This window comes from Giraffa tippelskirchi, chromosome 12, assembly GCF_054371585.1.
Source record: "Giraffa tippelskirchi isolate mGirTip1 chromosome 12, T2T-mGirTip1v1.2.pri, whole genome shotgun sequence".
In the NCBI taxonomy this organism is placed as follows: Eukaryota; Metazoa; Chordata; class Mammalia; order Artiodactyla; family Giraffidae; genus Giraffa; species Giraffa tippelskirchi.
Genome location: NC_137286.1, coordinates 27,192,058 through 27,206,622, shown reverse-complemented (window position 1 = coordinate 27,206,622; position 14,565 = coordinate 27,192,058). Strand labels below are relative to the sequence as shown.

Below are 14,565 nucleotides of genomic sequence, written 5' to 3'. Positions count from 1 at the left end.
GTCCAGAAGGAGACCAGTCTGGCCAAAGCATTGTCATTCTTGTCAGCAGCCAGAGTCAAAAACATTTTTATAGTTAATCATCAGGAGTGCCTACTGGCTGTAACAGCCATTTATGCAGTATTTGTCAGCATGAAGGTTCCATCCACACCACAGATGACGCCATGTCGGCAAGAAATGTGTTTCGATATCCTTCAGTAATGAGCTGAGCACATTTTCATGGCTGACTCCCAAAGCAAACAACGATAAAAAAAAATTTAGTGCTGGACTTCTTTTTCACCAAATTGCGTGGCTACCAATACCTTTCATTGCTTAAAACTAACTCCCTCGGAACAAGTTGTCCTGAAGCATTCATTAAAACATAGGAAGTTAAAGAACTGCAGCAGATTACCACGAATATTCTTTAAAGAAATTGACCCACCCTAAAATGAACTTTTATTTCAAAAGTTGTGAAGTTGCAGTCTTAGGCTCTGAGAAGCCAGAGTAATTTCATGGATGAGAGCCCACCAGCAAATTCCTGTCTCTGCCTACATGTCAGAAATCAGCTGTAGCAAGGAGACAGTGAATATGAAAAATAACATACATAATTAGAGTAAAAGCACTATGCTTTGAAGCTGAAATTGAGGAGTTTGGGTAGCTACAGAAAAAAATGGCATTGAATAATAATATTTTAAAATATGTCAAGGGAGTGAGCTTATCAGGTCTTGTATATAGCTGATGGAAGCTATTCATTTTTCAAGTACTATAGAGAACCAAATCCAGATATCTGGAGAGGGATGTCCAAAAACAGCTTCTCCACTTTACAGCTGAGGCTTGTCACTATATCAGAGGGACTCAGATGAATATTTCATGTGAAAGGTACAAGTAGAAAATTTTGAAGGAAATGCCTAGGGCAGCAGAACTAAATTGCAATTACACACTACAATATTGCAAGAGGATCTAACACAGATCTAACTTCTCTGTATGATGAAACTATACATGTGCAGTCAGCAAAACAGTGTTAAGGGTGCAACCCATGGATGTTTCAGGCCATAACTGATGAACACTTGCAGAAATTAGTATTCTGTAATACGGAGTTTATCCTCCCTGCCACAACATTTATATCCATGGTGTTTATTACTCACAGTTTTTACACAAAACAAAGTAAGATAAAATTAGCTGTACTAACCAGTGGTAGAAGTCAAGATATTTGATAGAAAGCAGATTTATTTACTTTGGGTTAATAACATTTGAAACATGATGATCAATGTTATTTATCCTTTTTGTTTTCTTTACAAATATATGAGAAATGATCTGAGATATGTGGTCAATGTTGGGAAGTTGTCGTTTGGTTTGGTTTCTATCCTTTTGAAATCAAGAGTGGTTATTTTCCCATTAACAAACCCATGGTTATCATCAGAAATGCTCTCTTTGTTATTTTTCTTATTTTTTTACACAGAGAATATGGTACAATTGTCTTTAAAAGGGACAGAGGAAATTTAAAATAGACAATAATCAGAAATCCTTAAAACTGTGAAAAGAAATTAGCATGTGCTATTTTAAAGGGGTAACATTTGGAAAAATAGAAAAAAAAAAAAATTTGGAGCAAAAAGGAACCTGAGAAATTTAGTCAGACTTTTGTTTACAAACTATTGTGTTATGCCTTGTCGTCCTGTGGTGAAGCATAAGAAAAATAATGTATTACATCTTAAAAACCAAACACTGCAGTAGAGAGCAATAACACAGGAGACCATATTTGGATTTCTTTCCAAGAGCCCACTGCCTAATTTAAATGCCTTTTGATTAGCCAATCATTTTCATTCCCAGGCCAAAATGATTGGAAAAGAGCTTCCTCCAACCCCCCACCTTAGTTGTTAACTGAGCCAATCAAAAAAAGACCAGCTTTGAACCTACAAAGTAAATAGGCTCATACGTTTAAATAAGCATGGCTTTTTAGCTACCTTTTGTTGGATTAGAGAAGAGATGCCTTATTTCATTCCTCAAGGAAAAGTGATGTTGTTTTCTGAAAGATAAGGTGTGATATAAACAGCTTTTTAATAAATTAAAATATCATGCAAATCATCCCAATACTAAAAGATAGCAGTATTTCTTTTCATTAACCAAGAAGCTAGTCATTCTGTGATGGAAGCTGTGTTAGGTTAAAACACGTTGTTCAGAAAGGAGTTTCAGAATTCTGACCTTTTTGCTTCATGTATTATATAAAAAGAGAACTTGAAATCACCTGGGAATAGAAAAAAAAGTGTTTAAAGGGTTTCTGAGATCAGTTTTGTCCTCACATTTATATTAAGAAGCTAATAAAATATAGACTATATAAAGCCAAAGGATCCATATAAGCCCTCACTTGTTATGTAAAGGGCCAGAACCTTACTTAATATACATTTTCTTACTAATTCTTCAAATTTTGAATACTTTGTATGATACCAAGGAATACTGGATAATGGGGTTTAAAACGTTTTTAAGAGCTGTTTGAATATATGCAGAGTATTTGAGATATTAATATTTTGTTGGTAGTTTGGTGACATCTAGTGGAAATAGTCATTTGCAGCCTACACAATCCTATAGCAAAAGGGAATTGTTTAGGACCAAAAACACAGATAAATGATCGAAAACATTTACCTACATTCTATCATAAGTAACAGGAGTAAATAAGCAAGTTTAGGTAATCCTTCTGAAGGAAAATAACTTGACTTCCATGTCAATTACTATAATATTTTTTTCTGATTATGAAACACATGGTATTTGTAAAGAATTTGGAATGGAAGCACAAGTAAAAAATTATCCATACTCCTTTCACCCACCATTGATAATGTATTAATTTTTCCAGGGTTATATATTTTTGTTGGTATTGTTTTTTTACAAAATTTTGATATTTCAAACATATAGTTTTGTATCCTAATTTTTTTAATACTCTGAGCATTTTTTTGCTTTTCATCAGATATAAAAAATTATTTGTTAATTATTAAAAGCAGAGAGCTATAATGTTACTTATTTTTGAAGTAGGATACTACAAGCCTATAATTTTATGAATGCTATCTGAGGATCCAAGAATAATGTAAAAATATGGTTCCAATAAAATTATTTTCATTAATAAGAGTTTTTTTTAAGACTGTACTATCCATAGAAATGTTTAATGTGTGTTTATACTAGTGTCATTTTATCAAGGACTTACTACATTATCTCAGACTCTAAGGATATCAAAAATGAATGAGAGCCAGACCTTACCTGTGAGGAAAAAAATAGGTTAGAATAAAATACTTTTAAATAATAGTATTATAATCAACAAAGAGAACTGTAACAAAAGAGGGAGTTATAATCATTAAAGGAAAAGTAAATGGAAAAATCCTCAAAGAAGAGATGACAGCTGTGCAGGACTTTGAAAAACGGATAAGAATGAAGGGCATTTCATATATAGTGAAGCTTGGGCCAAGGCAGGAAGCACAGAATGACCTGGTGTAAGTAGGTATACCTGCAGAAAAGTCATAACAATGTTAGATGTGACTAGAGAGGTGAGCAGAAGCAGATGGCTAAGGATCTTTACCGTCTCGGTTATGGAAACCCATTAAAAGTTCTTTTTTAAGGAGAGTAACATGATTACATTAGCATTTTATAAAATCACGCTGACTGAAGAGTGGAAAATGAAAAAGAGAGGAAACCAACTTGTAGACTGTCACAGCTGTCGTAGACTGTCAGGACAGAGATGTTGATACCTGAACCAGGAAACAGCAGTGAGTTTAGACAGAAAACAGAGAGTTGAAGGCTATTTAAAAAGGGACAAACCACTGAATTGAAATATGCTGGGGGATGGAGATACAGATGCCAAGAATGACCCAGTGACTGATATCTAGAACAATACTCAGTCAGTTGTTAGTTAAGGGGGAAATGTTTGTGATTTTTAAGTTGTGTACTGCAACATAGTTTAGGTAAATCCTAATTTATCTTAACACTGTGATATTTAGCAGAGAAAGAGATATACATACCTTATAAGGCTGATTCTGGTTATTGAATAGTTTTCTGTGGCATATAGGTCACAGAAAAGGAAAATTTGTCATGTCCTCACCACCCCAGTGATTTTTTCAAATGCCTCCACTGTAGGCACAGAGTAGTTAACGTCTCTAATTGGCCTCAGCACAGTATCAAGACTCAGAGGGTGCTGCTGCTGCTGCTAAGTCGCTTCAGTCATGTCCGACTCTGTGCGACCCCATGGACGGCAGCTCACCAGGCTCTGCCGTCCCTAGGATTCTCCAGGCAAGAATACTGGAGTGGGTTGCCATTTCCTTCTCCAGTGCATGAAAGGGAAAAGTGAAAGTGAAGTTGCTTAGTCGTGTCCGACTCTTAGCGACCCCATGGACTGTAACCTACCAGGCTCCTCCGTCCATGGGATTTTCCAGGCAAGAGTACTGGAGTGGGGTGCCATTGCCTTCTCCGCTCAGAGGGTGAGAGGAGCGCTAAAGAGGTTAGAGACACAATCAAGGAGATTCTAAAGAAAAACTAATTTCAGCTGTCACAAAGATGTGTCTATATGGAGTGTCATTAGAAAGAGTAAATGACTTGCTGAACTCCCTGGTATTGAGAAGACATTTCTAAAATGCAGAGATCAAAATTATATTATTCAAAGGCTGTGTCTGCATGCCTCTGTGCATATACCTCCACACATACAAAGTAAAATGGCAAGAAAGCTTGTAGAGCATGTAATTTGGAGACCTGGATTCCCTGAGCAGTGGTCCACTAGTGATCTAATTCGCAAAGTCAACGACACCCTTGTATTGTGCTCTTGCTGTGTGCTCGGTTCATCTGCTGCCAGGCAGCTGACATCTGCAGCTACCACTGATGGACTGCTCACCTTGAGCAAAGTGCTTTACAAAGATTATCCAGTTTAATCCTTTCAACTAAGAATTTAACCCTATTATGCTTAGGAAGGTTAAGCCATTGCCCAGGGTCACTCAGCCAGTAAGTGGAGAAGCTTGGATTCAACCCCAATTTCCTCCAACTCCAGAGCTGTGCCCTTTTTACACTGTCCTAGGTCAGTACTGTTCATTCATTTAAAAAAAAAAAAAAATCAGATTCTCCTAAGTTTTATTGTTGTTTAGTGCTTTCATGAGCATAATGAACCACACATGCCACCAGCTTTTAAATTCTGAATGTCAACATAGAGCTCCAATCCTACTTCCAATTTGTGGCTCCACAAGTGCCTTTGCAGTTTCTCTTATTCTGTTTCAGAACATACAGAGCTGGTGTGTGAGAGACAGGTGGCAGACGGTTGCTATGGCAATTGCCTGTCATTAATGATAAAGAGTAATTACCGCAGCAAATTTCTGTTTAGCTTGAAAATCTGATTTGCCCTCTCCCCACAGGGGACACAACCCTTTATACCCTTTTTACTCACAATGGCCTATCATCTTGTGTAAGCTCTGCCTGAACCATTCAACTTTGCAGCAAAGAGCTAAGTAAAGCCTGACTTCTTAAAGATTTAGGTGAAGGAAGAGGAAATGAGTCACAGAAAAGAAAAAGCTCAAAAAATACACTTTCCCCTCCTATGCAGACTGTCTAAACTTGTTTTCCCTTAATTAAAGTGTGAAGGAAATAACCTCAAGTATTAACGCATTTGGGGACCAAGTTCAATAGCTGTTCGAATGGCTGCATGTGGTTAATTACTAGATGTTAAGACTATAAGTTCAAACAATATTTTTAAACTGACTTGGAGAACATGAAGAAGATGAAGATGTCCCAGAGGAAGTGATTCTGACAAATCTGTGTACTCAGTATTATTTATAAATCTTTCCAAGTCAATAGCCCTTCAACAGACCTTTTGAAGGGGAAACTGTGTTTAGTATGTCAGGGTAGTGTGGAGTGGAAAGCTTCATTAGTACATTTTAATTCAGTGCTCTGGATGAGTTTTAAAGGGAAGTTTCTATCCATTAGTATATTAAAGACTGTGGCATGTAAATGTCATGAAAAATAATGCCAAAGTAAAAAGCCCAGAAACTGGAACTCAACATAAAATCAAACACCTGTATCATCTCTCATCTCACCCCTAAACCCGGGGTCCAAATATTTTTCCCTCCTTTAAGTTTCTTTTGAAATGCAGCCCATTATTGCTTGACACACCAGTGATGAATCCACAGGAATTGTTCTCACAAACAGAAAGTCTAGTGATGACCCTCTAGCCTAAGGCCTGTTTCATAATTATCTTTTTTAATCCAGTTCTCACATTTAATACCTAGCCTACAGACAAGTGACGGAGAAGGCAATGGCACCCCACTCCAGTACTCTTGCCTGGAAAATCCCATGGACGGAGGAGCCTGGTAGGTTACAGTCCATGGGGTCGCTAAGAGTTGGACACGGCTGAGCGACTTCACTTTCACCCTTCCCTTTCATGCACTGGAGAAGGAAATGGCAACCCACTCCAGTATTCTTGCCTGGAGAATCCTAGGGACGGCGGAGCCTGGTGAGCTGCCATCTATGGGGTTGCACAGAGTCGGACATGACTGAAGTGACTTAGCAGCACAGACAAGTGAACAAGCTTTTGATCCAAAATAACAGACTATTCTCCTCAAGAATATATGCTACTCCTTGGAGATTGTGCCAAGATGTATGGAATCTTATCCTCTGAGTTTGGGCCATTAACAAGTCTCATATTTTGCTATGTGAAAACTTTTTTATGTGGCCACAGTGTAGCTGGATAAGAGGGAGTGAAGCTAGGAAACAACCCAAGAGGTGGCTTACCCATACAGATACAGGTGTGGAAAGAGGGGAGGGTTCACCAGTATTTATAATCCTCAAAACTATGACTGTGAGGATCACAGAGATTCAAGCACCCTGGAGTCTGTAAGATAATAACCAGGCTCTTAACCCAAGAATAAACATCTCTTTCGATCAAGATAGGATGATTCTTTTCATTTGGAGAGTCTGAAATTGGCAAAAAGATTGGGAGTTATATACAGAAAGCCATATTCAACTTACCTATTTCATTTCTGTTCCATGGTATGGAAAATTAAGGGCAGGAAATCTGGGAGAGAAAGAAAATTGAGAGCAGAATGGAACTGAATGAGGAAAAAGGAGTCAATAGGGTTTGAGGTACTTGAGCCTGGGGGTATATATTTGTTCAGTCAGGCTGTTACTGCCCTAAAAAGTTGAAAGCTAATTTCCAGGATGGAGGGGAGTGTCACCTGTTTTGTTCCCTGATGTATCCCGAATCTCTCGAGCAGTGTCTGGCCCATGGTAAACTCTCAATGAATATCAGTTGTATATATAAATAAAGCCATTTATCTCCATTTTCAGGATTAAAGGTTTAAAGTCCTTAAACCTTTCTTTGTTTAAATTATAATAATCAGCATAGTCTATCAGGATATAAATTAGTAATTGGACCATGTGTGCTAAGTCACTTCCGTCGTGTCAGACTCTTTGCAGCCCTATGGACTGTAGCCCACCAGGATCCTCTGTCCATGGGATTCTCCAGGCAAGAATACTAGAGAGGGTTGCCATCCCCTCCTCCAGGGGATCTTCCTGACCCAGGGATTGAACTCATGTCTCTTATATCTTCTTATTTTTCAGGCAGGTTCTTTATCACTAGTGCCACCTGTGAAGCCAGTAATTGAACTGTAGCAGAAGTAATAAGAGCAAGCAAATCCAAATAAAATCAGGCTGAAAATTTAAAATATAGCCTGATTGCCTTACTTGCTTCCAAAAATAATTTAAGACTTAAGTCTATTGATTTCATCCTTGCAGTTTGCTTGTCAGTTGAGACAAAAGGCACAAATCTTATTGGGCAACAGGGGATATTCTCTGGGACCAAGGGATGGGAACTCAGGTGAAAAGTGAAAGTCGCTCAGTCGTGTCCGACTCTTTCTGACCCCATGGACTATATAGTCCACGAAATTCTCTAGGCCAGAATACTGGAGTGGGTAGCCTTTCCCTTCTCCAGGGGATCTTCCCAACCCAGGGATCAAACCCAGGTCTCCCGCATTGCAGGAAGATTCTTTACCAACTGAGCTATCAGGAAACTATCAGGGGAACTCAGGAGTCCCTATCAATCAATAAGAAAGTTAGAGGATCAGAGTTACAAAATATCTTTGTATCTTCAAACTCTGCAACTAAAGATGTCTGGAGAGCCCCGAGGAACTTGGGACAAAGTGGACACAATAATTGCTTCATTTGTCTTCATTCCTCCCCTTTCCTCTCCTCCTTGACAACAGACTGGCTTTGTCAATGAGGAAGATCATATGTGGATATTCCTGTTTTTTATACACTTCCTCTCCCTCAACCAGGAGCAAATTCTTCAGTCCTCTAGGAGACAACTGTCAGTGTCTGAAGGATTTTTGGTTGTAACAATTGGGGTGATGCTACTAGCATGTAATTTATGGAGGCCAGGGATATTGCCATATATCCTGAAGCCCTCCTACAACAAAGAATTATCTGACCCAAAGTGCCAGTAGTTCTAAGGTTGAGAAACAATGTTCTCCATTATCTGGCATTCTCACTGTGCCCGGTGCTAATGCTGAATGCCCCTTATGCCTAATTAAATTCATCTTCATAACAATCTCTGAAGTGGACCTTGCATTATCTTCATTTTACAGATAAAGACAATAGAGGCTTACAGAATTTAAGTCATCTGTCCAAGGTCACACAGCCCATGAGTGACAGAGCCTGTTTCCAAGCCCAGGTAAGCCTGCCTCAGAACCCATATACCACTGTCTTTCACAATTGCCAGCCTTCCCTTAACAGATCATTATGCTAACATAGACACTACTCACTCCCAGAAAGTGATTCCAGGCAGGGACGTGTTTAGTTACTTCATTTGTTCACATTTAAAAAGCCATAGCCCATGTAGTAATAATGGTTCACACAGCCCTTGTTTGTACCAGACACTGTTATAAGGGCTTTGCTTCATCTGTATTAATACGAACAATTATTATCAGGTAGGTACTAGTATTGTTCTCTTACAGATGAGGAAACTGAGGTTCATAGAGCTGAGGTGACACAGCCAGTGAGGTACAGAGATGGGATATGGTTCCAAGAAGTGCAGCTTCAGTTTCTGTAATTCTTAACCATTGTTCTATTCTGCCTGGTTAGCCTACAAAGTTGGAGAAGTGGCCGCATAAGCCATTCGGTGGATCGTGCCCCTTCCTCCTTCAGAGTCTGTCCTCCAAGAACTGCGGCAGGAACTAATCTTTGCTCCCGCTGCTGCTCTTTGCAGAGCTGCCAAAACCTGAGTAGATCATGATACTACAAGTAGGAGGATCAGAAATAAACTCCTCTCCAGTTTACTAGCCCCTGAAGGCAAACCAGCACTACCCTCACTTACTGCTTTGAAATTCTCTTTTATTGTTTGCATAAAATTTCCTTTTATTAAGTGTGGGATTCAAAAAGGTTTTCAAATAATTACTACAGTTAGTCTAAATGTAAGAAAGCTAAAAGGAAGACTGTTTGCAATTAGGATTTGCATAATTTCTTTAACGCTGCCTAAGTTATCTACATTTGTAGCTAAAAGCAGGGCAGTGTTTGGATGAAACAAAATGAAATCCATCTGCCAAGCTGGTCCTGACCTTCAACGTTTCTTTTAAGCATCTCATCTTGTTATGGGAACCCAAGTAATTAGATACTTATTCAGAGAATTGTTTTATATCCTTGCTTATATATCTTAAGTGAAGTTTTTAAAAGCAAGAAGGTTAATTTATGAGATTTCAAACATAAGTCAGTAGATCTTTTGAATCGTTTTCCCTCATAGACGGCCTTCACATTCTCACAATTTCATCAGAAAAACACTCAGCTCTTCTCACTCAAAAAAATTCATGTTTTATGAGTACCTATATATAACTATAAATTAACAGAAATGTATACATCGACTACTGCCAATTAGTATGCATTTACAAGCAGCATCCAATAACCCTGATGATGTAAAAGTATATCAGCCATGAGACAACCGTGGGAAATGAATGGGAATCTCAGCAAGTATTTAACTTAAGAGTAGGTGGAGGAGACTCATTACTGGCCTGGCTTGTTGCCTTGTTCTGTTTGAAACCTTGATTAAAGAAATAACAAACATGGGATGCTAATTGAACAGTTTGACCAGTTTCAATAAACAAGCAGGTCTAATTTGGGGAGCAAAGAGAGAGGATAAAATAATACAGCTCTGCTATTCATTTTCCTACATCAGTTCTTTGATTCCTTCCTGCTGGAAGAGTTCATATCTCCAAAGACCTCCAGATCAGCAGAGTAGTTGATTCAAGCGTAAAGAGAGAGGAAAACTCGGTGAAAATGTCAACTCAGTGAAGCTTCCTACAAGCTACAGCTTGCAGGCCTTCATGTGATGGCAGCCCATGACTGCAGCCTGTCCTGCTCACGGACTTTCACCTAGTAGCACATGTTCTAAGTCCTGAAGACTGTGTTTAAGTGTAAATAGCCTTGCCTGGCTTACGCAAGCAAAACTGTTCAGTGCACACACAGCTTGAAAGCCAGTGTCCTGGGCTTACCAGTTGTATCTCTACATAAAATGAATGTCAGCAATACCCTAGTGTATAATATTGTCTATTAGATGGTGCATAAAGGCCTTCCCTGTGTGTACATACCATAGCCACACAGAAAACATTACAAAATGAGCCTGCTTTTAGCCCACTGCCTCATACAGTGGTAATTAAGGAGAACTGCTTTTTGATTTGCAACTATTTGCTGTTCTGCAGGAAAAACAGAGCTTAGAGCATCTTGTTCCATTTGTTGTTGCCATGCTTAATCTTCTGATTCATGAGGAATTATTACACCCAGTACCTATGGGGAATTTAATTGTTTGGCTCCTACTCCTCTGGCAAGTGTAATTATGAAGGAGGAGGATCTATAGATTAACATTTTTAAAAGGCTTCATCCAAGAAAAAATAAATAAAGGGAGGTGGAGTTTTTTGTAAAACATATTGAAAAACACGCAGGGTTGGAATAGTGCCAATACTGAGCTTAAGAGAAAATGTCAGTGCCTAAATGGGAGGTCAAACCAGGGCCACGCAGCTCAAAAGTTTGATCCCATCACCATTAACTTGGAGATCAGCACCCCTCATCTACTCTTTAAATATTTGTAGATAATTTGGAACATTTCACATGATGTATAAAAATATAAAATTAAGTGGTTTTGAATGAATTTGGGATGCAAATGTTTTAAGTCTGTTTCTATCTCTCTTTATTAATAAAGTTCTCTTTTTCTGCAAACATCGATTAGTAAGAGACCTGTATTTCTCCAACAATTTGGAAGGCAGGAAAGATGTGATATTTTGTATTGTATGATAATAAACTTTTGGGCACTGCTGAGTAGTTGATGTGCAAAAAAATGAATGAGGGCCACCGTGAACACTTTGAGAGCCCCACCCATACTCCTAGGACCCTCCCATTTTAGCAGCAAACTTCTAGCCTCCAGTGTCAGGACCTCTGTACCTGAGGACGTTTCCTGGAACTGTGGAAAGCCTCACTGCCTATAGTAGCAGGCCAGTGATTCTCAGGGGTTGGTGAATTACCACCCCAGCTCCCAGACCCCTTAGGTGGGATAATTTGCAACACGTCTTTTACACCCTTTCCAGAGTTTCACCATAGGATTAAGCTCCAGGTGCCCACAATGGTAGCTGGCTTAATCCTTTATTGGCCACCTTGCCTGCCTTGAATAGCTTCCCTTTCCCTCTTCAGGCAGGCATTCTCTGCATCTGAACTCCTAGTCTCTGGATCTACTTTTGGAGAAACCAAATAAAGACAAGTACCTGCCTTCAAAGAGCACAGAGTCTGTTGGGGAAAATGAGATTAGAAAAGAACAGGAGAGGAGAGTGGAGGGAAGGGGAGGAGAGAATAGGGAGGGGAAAGGATAGACTGTGTGGTAAATGTTATCAGGTGGATCAAAGATACTATATGCTAAGAAATGTGATGTTTTCTTTCTTTGTTTATGGTATCGTGTCCTTAGGCAAGCCTTTATGATTCACTCATCCAACAAATATTTATTGCATGCCTACTACACGGCAGGCAATAACACTGGAACAAATAAAAAAGTCCCAGCTTACATTCTACTGTATATATATATATGTATATACATATATATAATCATTCATAAGCCATGTGATAATAAGTGTTGCAAGGAAAAATAAACCGCTCAGGTTTTCATAAGATACCATAGACTGGGTGGCTTAAACAACAGAAATCGATTTCTTACAGTTCTAAAGGCTAGAAGTCCAAGATCAAGGTGTTTTTAGGCTTGATTTCTGGTGAGGTTTCTCTTCCTAGCTTGTCCTCACATGGCCTCATTTCTGTGAATGTGGAGAGAAAGAGCTCTGGTGTCTGTTGCTCTTCTTGTAAGGGCATCAGTCCTATAGGATTGAAGCCCCACTCTTATGACCTCATTTAACCTTCATTATTACCTCTACATATCTCCACATAGGCCCATACCGTTATATTGGGGGTTAGGGCATCAATATATGAATTTGGTGGGGTATACAACTCAGTCTATAACACAGGGTAAAGGAATAGATAGTAACCATAGAAAGGGCTTATACTGTTCAAAACAATGAGGAATTTAGCCCTAAACTTTATTCAGTATCTACTTGGAACAGGGCTGTGCAGTTAACTAACTACTGTCATTACTGTGGATTTTAATATGACAAAATTTATGATCAAGACTCCAAAGTAATATAGAGTATACTTTACTCATATGGAGTAAGATGATTTCTCCTTCAGTTTTATCTCTATGATATGTCTTTATCATGTAGCTGTGCTTGTGTGCTTAGTTGCTCAGTCATGTCCGACTCTTTGCGACCCTTTGAACCGTAGCCTGCCAGGCTTCTCTGTCCATGGGATTTTTCAGGCAACAATACTGGAGTGGATTGCCATTTCCTACTCCAGGGAATCTTTCTGGCCCAAATATCGAACCTGTGTCTCCTGTATCTCCTGCACTGCGGGTGGATTCTTTATCCACTGAGTCATCAGGGGAGCCCTGTCTTGTAACTGTGACCTCTAAAAAATAAAGTTATGCTACAGAAAGTTTTTAGCTCATCAGTTCAGCTCAGTCGCTCAGTCGTATCCGACTCTTTGCGACCCCATGAACTGCAGTACGCCAGGCCTCCCTGTCCATCACCAACTCCCGGAGTCTACCCAAACCCATGTCCATCGAGTCGGTGATGCCATCCAACCATCTCATCCTCTGTCATCTCCTTCTCCTCCTGCCCCCGATCCTACCCAGCATTAGGGTCTTTTCCAATGAGTCAACCCTTCGCATGAGGTGGCCAAAGTATTGGAGTTTCAGCTTCAACATCAGTCCTTCCAATGAACACCCAGGATTGATCTCCTTTAGGATGGATTGATTGGATCTCCTTGCAGTCCAAGGGACTCTCAAGAGTCTTCTCCAAAACCGCAGTTCAAAAGCATCAATTCTGCGGCACTCAGCTGTCTTCACCGTCCAAATTTCACATCCATACATGACCACTGGAAAAACGATAGCCTTGACTAGACGGACTTTTATTGGCAAAGTAATGTCTCTGCTTTTAAATATGCTGTCTAGGTTGGCCATAACCTTCCTTCCAAGGAGTAAGCGTCTTTTAATTTCGTGGCTGCAATCACCATCAGTAGTGATTTTGGAGCCCCAAAAAATAACATCTGACACTGTTTCCCCATCTATTTCCCATGAAGTGATGGGACCAGATGCCATGATCTTAGTTTTCTGAACGTTGAGCTTTAAGCCAACTTCATTCTCCTCTTTCACTTTCATCAGGAGGCTCTTTAGTTCTTCTTCACTTTCTGCCATAAGGTGGTGTCATCTGCATATCTGAGGTTATTGATATTTCTCCCGGCAATCTTGATTCCAGCTTGTGTTTCTTCCAGCTCAGCGTTTCTCATGATGTGCTCTGCATATAAGTTAAATAAGCAGGGTGACAATATTCAACCTTGACGTACTCCTTTTCCTATTTGGATCCAGTCTGTTGTTCCACGTCCAGTTCTAACTGTTGCTTCCTGACCTGCATACAGGTTTCTCAAGAGACAGGTCAGATGGTCTGGTATTCCCATCTCTTTCAGAATTTTCCACAGTTTATTGTGATCCACACAGTCAAAGGCTTTGGCATAGTCAATAAAACACAAATAGATGTTTTTCTGGAACTCTCTTGCTTTTTCAATGATCCAGCGCGTATTGGCAATTTGATCTCTGGTTCCTCTGCCTTTTCTAAAACCAGCTTGAACATCTGGAAGTTCACGGTTCACATATTGCTGAAGCCTGGCTTGGAGAATTTTGAGCATTACTTTACTAGCATGTGAGATGCGTGCAATTGTGCGGTAGTTTGAGCGTTCTTTGGCATTGCCTTTCTTTGGGATTGGAATGAAAACTGACCTTTTCCAGTCCTGTGGCCACTGCTGAGTTTTCCAAATTTGCTGGCATATTGAGTGCAGCACTTTCACAGCATCATCTTTCAGGATTTGAAATAGCTCAACTGGAATTCCATCACCTCCACTAGCTTTGTTCGTAGTGATGCTTTCTAAGGCCCACTTGACTTCACATTCCAGGATGTCTGGCTCTAGGTGAGGGATGTCTGGCTCTAGGTGAGTGATCACACCATCGTGATT

General features: G+C 39.6%; 1 protein-coding gene across 1 annotated transcript in view; it reads left to right on the top strand.

Moving 5' to 3' along the window:
• The window catches only part of G2E3 (G2/M-phase specific E3 ubiquitin protein ligase), a 261,284-nt gene that overhangs the window by 85,430 nt on the left and 161,289 nt on the right, over nucleotides 1-14,565 (top strand). Inside the window, exon 4 of the mRNA XM_081548078.1 lies at nucleotides 8,571-8,656. The gene's annotated coding sequence lies outside the window, so the exon portion shown is untranslated. The remainder of the gene's footprint in view (nucleotides 1-8,570; nucleotides 8,657-14,565) is intronic.